The sequence below is a fragment of the Sphaeramia orbicularis genome, chromosome 12 (genome assembly GCF_902148855.1).
Source record: "Sphaeramia orbicularis chromosome 12, fSphaOr1.1, whole genome shotgun sequence".
NCBI classification, from domain to species: Eukaryota; Metazoa; Chordata; class Actinopteri; order Kurtiformes; family Apogonidae; genus Sphaeramia; species Sphaeramia orbicularis.
In genome coordinates this window covers 79,970,243-79,976,282 of record NC_043968.1, presented here as the reverse complement: position 1 = coordinate 79,976,282, position 6,040 = coordinate 79,970,243, and positions in this window count along the sequence as shown.

Below are 6,040 nucleotides of genomic sequence, written 5' to 3'. Positions count from 1 at the left end.
GTGCTTTACAATCTGAAGGTTGAAAAGTTGGGATTCTCTCTTAGAGGCTCAATTAAATCATTTCATACCACTTGGGATCCATTTTTACGGTATTTCAGTTCTTTCGATTTTCCTCAGAATATAGATGATTAAACATCATTGAGAAAGAGGGGAAAGGAGAGGAAAGGAGGGAATGAGAAATTATGTGTTGTCTTTTCCTTTCTTCTCTTATTGCTGTGTACTATACTACCTTTTTTTTTTTTTTTTTTTTTTTTTTTTTTTTACTTTTGCAATTTGAGTTCCTTTATCATTATTTATGGTTTCTGTTTTTAATTTTCTTTTGTGTTTTTCCTTATTTTTTTATTGATTGATTGATTTTTTTTTTTTTAATTTTTTAAATTTTTTAAATTTTTTTGGCCTGTGGGTGGGAAGGGGTGGGTGTTGACAGTCAGACATGTCATTCTTGATTGTGCATTGACTGTTACAAATTGATATAATGTCTGTTGTGTTTATTGAAAATGTTCAGTAAATACACTGGGTTACAAAAAATGTTTTTTGCAAGTTGTCTAGGTTTTTTCAACTGAATTAGGACCATTTTGCACCGCTAAATCCAAAAATGACATCTGTTTTTCTCAATCAGGTCAGGTTTTTTTGCTAATTTGATTTTGAAAAATTTGATCTTCTCACAAAATTGATGACATTTTTGTGACTTTATCAGTTGATTTTTTATATAGTTCTCACCTAAAATAGGTTTTAAGAGAAAAAAAAAGTCATTTTCGAACAGGATTCCTGTTAGGTACAATGGTGTATTCACCGCAGATGTAGCAGAATACGTCAGGCTTATTTTTACAAGATCTTCTAGTCGAAGACATTTCATTCACCTGTAATATTAAAAAAAACATTAATCATAAATTGGCAAAAGTAAAATCTTCAGAACTCATTTATTGCAAGAAATATGAAAGAATTTTGTATCATATGATGTGAAAATGCCCATAAATGTAACCAAAAATGTTAAAAAGCCAATATGTAGCATAGTTCAGAAAGTTGACCTGATTGAGCAAAATGAATGTGATTTTTGGATTCAGCACCAAAATGATCCTAAATCAGCTCAAAAAACTTAAACAATAAATTTGTTGTTGACCAGTGTTATAGTTGGGAAAAAAAAAAAAAAGAGAGAGAGTAAAGGAGGAGAAAAGAGAGAGCAATAGAGATATAGAGAGACTGGGGGAGGGGGGGAGGTAGGGGGAAACACATGGAGTACATGTAACACTGTAAAGTAGCAACTTTACACTGCAAAAAACAAATAAAACAATGCAAGTAGAATACAATTAGAATGCCCGTGAAACCCGATAAAGTACCATTAAGACAGTTTAAAATATGATGAATACATAAAGTGTGATCAGTTCGTGGTAGCCCTGAGTCAGGTGGGAGACTAAAAAGCCTGAAACAATATTAGAAACAATACTTTGATAAATAAAAAAACGACATCTTGCCAGAAAACATCCTTTGGTTCTGATTAGACGTGAAGTCACGCTGGCTGCGACGTGGAGCTGCAGAGGAGGTCTTCCACTCTGCATCATGTAAATCAAGTGGACCTCAGAGGATCCGTGGTGAATATTTCCCCTCCAGTTTTCTCTCAGCTGTGGTTGTTTCATTGAATCTCGGGCGCCGCGGCTTCCCCTTCCTCTAATTCCCCTCCAGAGGTTTTTTTTTTTGTTTGTTTTGGGGTTGTTGTTTTCTGCAGGCTCCCTCAGACCTAAACCCATCCATGTGTGAAAGCAGTGGGGATTCCCTCACGTCACCCCGTCACCCTTTCCTTCCCTCTGCCTCCAGCTTTTTCCTCAGCAGCTGCTACAGTCTGTTCTTCACTCTAACAGATTTTTAAGTCGTCCGTGACGTTGCGGTCGGCCTGTAGCGCCAATCGCTCGCTGCGATCAGATGTTCAGTTGGATAAACCGAGTGTTGGCGAACAACCTGGGTCTCCATTTGAGACTGTGCTGAGTTTCAAACATCTGCTCGTGGCTTAAAATGATAGATTTTTATCTTAATGACTTTGCGTTGTTTCACACATCGTTATTATCGCTGTCACATTTCGTTTTCCTCATGTCTTGTTCCATGTGTAAAGACAAACAGAAGATACAGGATAAAGAAACTGTCAAGATGATAAAAAGTACCATCATTCAGAAAACAAACCAGATGCTTTCTGAAGGTTAACCCTTTAAACCCTAAGCCTAAAATGACTCGCCTGGACTTTTTTTCTTATTTTGACTTAAAGGTTAAAAAATATGCTGTGAGTGAGTCCATTTGCACATTTTTTCAGAACGCTTTTTTTCCAGATCTTTCGAAATCTAGCAATCAGTGGTGTAGACCAGGGTATACGGTCGTATAAAGCATATACCCACGTATTTTTCAGTCTACCCACTTCTAAATCCCCCTGACGTGCACCATTCACTAGTATCTGAGACAAATTGCTAATTTTTTCTCTTAGGATGGTGAAGCCATGACCCGCCCTACTCTGCCTCTGATTGGCTAGTACTCACTACCTTCACTCATTAGATTGGTTAACTTTAGGCATGAGGACTGATGAGCCAATCAGAGGCAGAGTAGGACGGGTCATGGTGAGGAAAATATTGCTAATTAGCGCTGTCCACCTCTGAAACCTGATTTGAACACCTCCTCAGGCGCCAGTGCCACCACAGTTGATTGACAGGTCACTGCACGTCTCATTGAAAGATGCGCGATTATTGGAAATGCAAATGAGAAAGGCTGAATAAACATATTTCAAGTGAGGGACACACATGGACAGAACCTACTTTCATGGAATATATAATTCTGAGGTCAGTTTTGAGGTGATTTCAGAATGAGTCACTGTTTAAACTACTGGACATATGACTGCACATTTAGAGGAAAAGAGATTTTGTCACCAATATTTGAACTGTGTGAGTAGGCTAACATTATGAAAGGCTAACATTATGAAAGGCTAACATTATGAAAGGCTCACGTTGTCCTATGTTTGCCTCATGTTGAATACATTTGACTTGTTAAGCAAAAAATGTTTGCATATGTTGTATTGTTCACTTGTAATGCCATATATGTCATACTGTGTGGAAATATGGGGCAATGTGTATAAAACTAATTTAGACCCGATAATTAAACTCCAAAAAAAAGCTATTAGAGTCATAAACAAAGCTGGTTATCTCCAATCAAGTAATCCACTTTTTGTAGAATCTGGTTTACTAAAATTTCTTGACATTGTATATTTAAAAACAATGGAATTTATGTTTCGCGTTAAAAGTAAACACCTTCCTTTTTGTATTCAGAAAATTTTTAAGTTAAGAGAAGGACATTATAATTTAAGAGGGATGTTTGTGTTTGAAAAATGTAAAGTAAGAACAAACGTTAAATATCACAGTGTTTCAGTTATTGGTGTCAAGCTATGGAACGAATTGAAGGATGAAGTGAAATTGTGTAGGTCACTGTTGAGTTTCAAAAAGAATTTAATTGGTCAAATTATGAAGGGCTATGAAAGTAATATGATTACAAAATAACTTATTACACTGAATGTAGTATAATTTAAGTTTAAGTATTTATCTGCTGCAACTTAAGGTGTGGACATGGACTAAGGATGTAAATAGGAGAAGCAGAAATAAGCCTCCGGCTTCAGCTTCTTCCTTTTTCAGTTACAAAATGTGTTCATTTTATGTTTGTTTGTTTTTTTAATATGTAGGTGTTTTGTTTTGTTGTTTTTTTTTTTAAATATGTATGTGTTTTGTATTTTGTATTTAACTGAAATAAACATTCATTCATTCATTCATTTCCATTCCTGCAGCTGCTTGTGTGTCCAGTAAAACCTACAAACTGCTCCTGATCAAGTCGTGATGATTTTATAATAGTGAATAAATACTCCTGATGGATTTTTGAGTAACTAAATGGAGTAGTCTGACATGCCCATGTTTAATTTTTTCTGGACTACTTAAAAAAAAAATAAAAATTGAGAGTATCCCCACCTCTCCACTGCTAGTAATCACTGACAATTTATTGCATGTTATAATACTGGTAAAACAGCTTGTCCCCAGCTTCTAGTACAGGCATGAGAAAAATTACCATAATGACCCAATAAAACTTATAAAGCGCAACGTCCCAGGTTTCAGAAACCGTTGGAATTTTTCCATTTACACAAACAGTGAAATAGTTACAGCCATCCAAACTGCATATGCACAGGGTGTGTCAGCGATGACACACCAGGTTTTAAGGAGTTAAGTACTTTACCAGTCATACAGTACCAATCAGGTAAAATTGGACAATCTTCCACGGTACACCTGATGTTTTCTCACAGTGGTTGGAAAACACTGTTGTATAACACCGATGTGCAACCTTTTTTCCAGGAGTGACTCTGTTCAGACTGCTGTGTGTACTCTGTCAGAACTGCTCCTTCTGCAGAATAAAAGACAACACAAAGACAAGTCGACTCCCATCAGTCAGTTTCTCTTCTCATCCTATTTAAAGGAAATTTCCAAAACAGGTGAAATTGTTTATTCCCTGAACTTGTTTCAATTGCACTGCTCTTTTAAGCAGAAAAAAAAAACATTTAGTGACAGTTTGAGATTGTCTTGAATTTTCTGCATTTTTACTGGAGTTTTAGTATGTGTAAAACTGAAACTGCACATGAAGAAACAGTTCAGAAATTAACATTACACTATACAATTTTTAATATGCAGAAATGAGGTGAAAGAATAGAATAGAATAGAATAGAATAGAAATAAGCTTATTTCAAATTATTCCCATTTCCATTTATTACCTCCGCCAGGAGGTGTTGGGATCGCTTTGCTTTGTGTGTTTGCGTGTTTGTTTGTTTGTTTGTTAGCAGGATAACTCAAAAAGTTATGGACGGATTTTCATGAAATTTTCAGGAAATGTTGATACTGGCACAAGGAAGTAATGATTAAATTTTGGTGGTGATTGGGGGGAGGCAGTGATCTGTCTTAGTGGAGGTCTGCGCTCTCACAGTGCTTTTCTTGTTCACCCTGTGTTTATATAATGCAGAATGACTAATCACAAACTAAGGAAATGGAATATTATTGTAATTTAAGAAACAATCTCACAAAACATATAAGACACAGCAACCCTGAGTACTTACACACATTCCATAACCCAAAAAAGAGCAGGAAGAAGAAAAAAAATCCCATTATCTTCCCCTTTATTAACAATAACATAACATAAATACCTGTGATTGTGCCTTGGCGTTCCTTTGGTTCTCTTCACAGATCCACCAACACACACTTGAACACACTCATAACAGTCATTTGAACATCTGACAGCTGTATTCTACTGTACACATCCAGACTCTTAAAGACAAACTTCCTGTTATTATCCTCATCAGTAGATGTTAATACGAACACCATCTGTAAATTGACGTGTAATAATAGTAACGGCTTTACTTCATCAGAATCTCCTTCATAATCTGCAGAATCAAAACAGACAAAGGGAGAAACTGAGTGAAGCATTTACAACTAGAAGCATCAACATGTGTTAGTGAAGTGTAGGTCGACACTTGCCACCATTCACAGCAGAACGTGTGTGTTTGGGGGGGGGGGGGGGGGTTCTGTCCCATTCCATGCAGGGGGAGGGGGGGCGTGTTCTGTTTTGTCCCAGCACACGCAGGGGTGTGTGGTCTGTCCTGGTCCTTGTGGGGGGCGTGTTCTGTTCTGTCCCGTTCCATGCAGAGGTAGGTTGTTCTGTCCCAGTCCATGCAGGGGGGCGTGTTCTTTCCCAGTCGGTGCAGGGGGGCGTGTTCTGTCCTAGTCCATGCAGGGGGGCGTGTTGTGTTTTGTCCCGGTCCATGCAGGGGGGCATGTTCTGTTTGTCCCAGTCCATGCCGATGCAGGGGGGTGTGTTCTGTTTTGTCCTGGTCCATGCAAATGCAGGGGGGGCATGTTCTGTTTTGTCCCGGTCCATGCAGGGGGGTGTGTTCTGTTTTGTCCTGGTCCATGCAAATGCAGGGGGAGTGTTCTGTTCTGTCCCGGTTCATGCAGATGCAGGGGGGGCATGTTCTGTTTTGTCC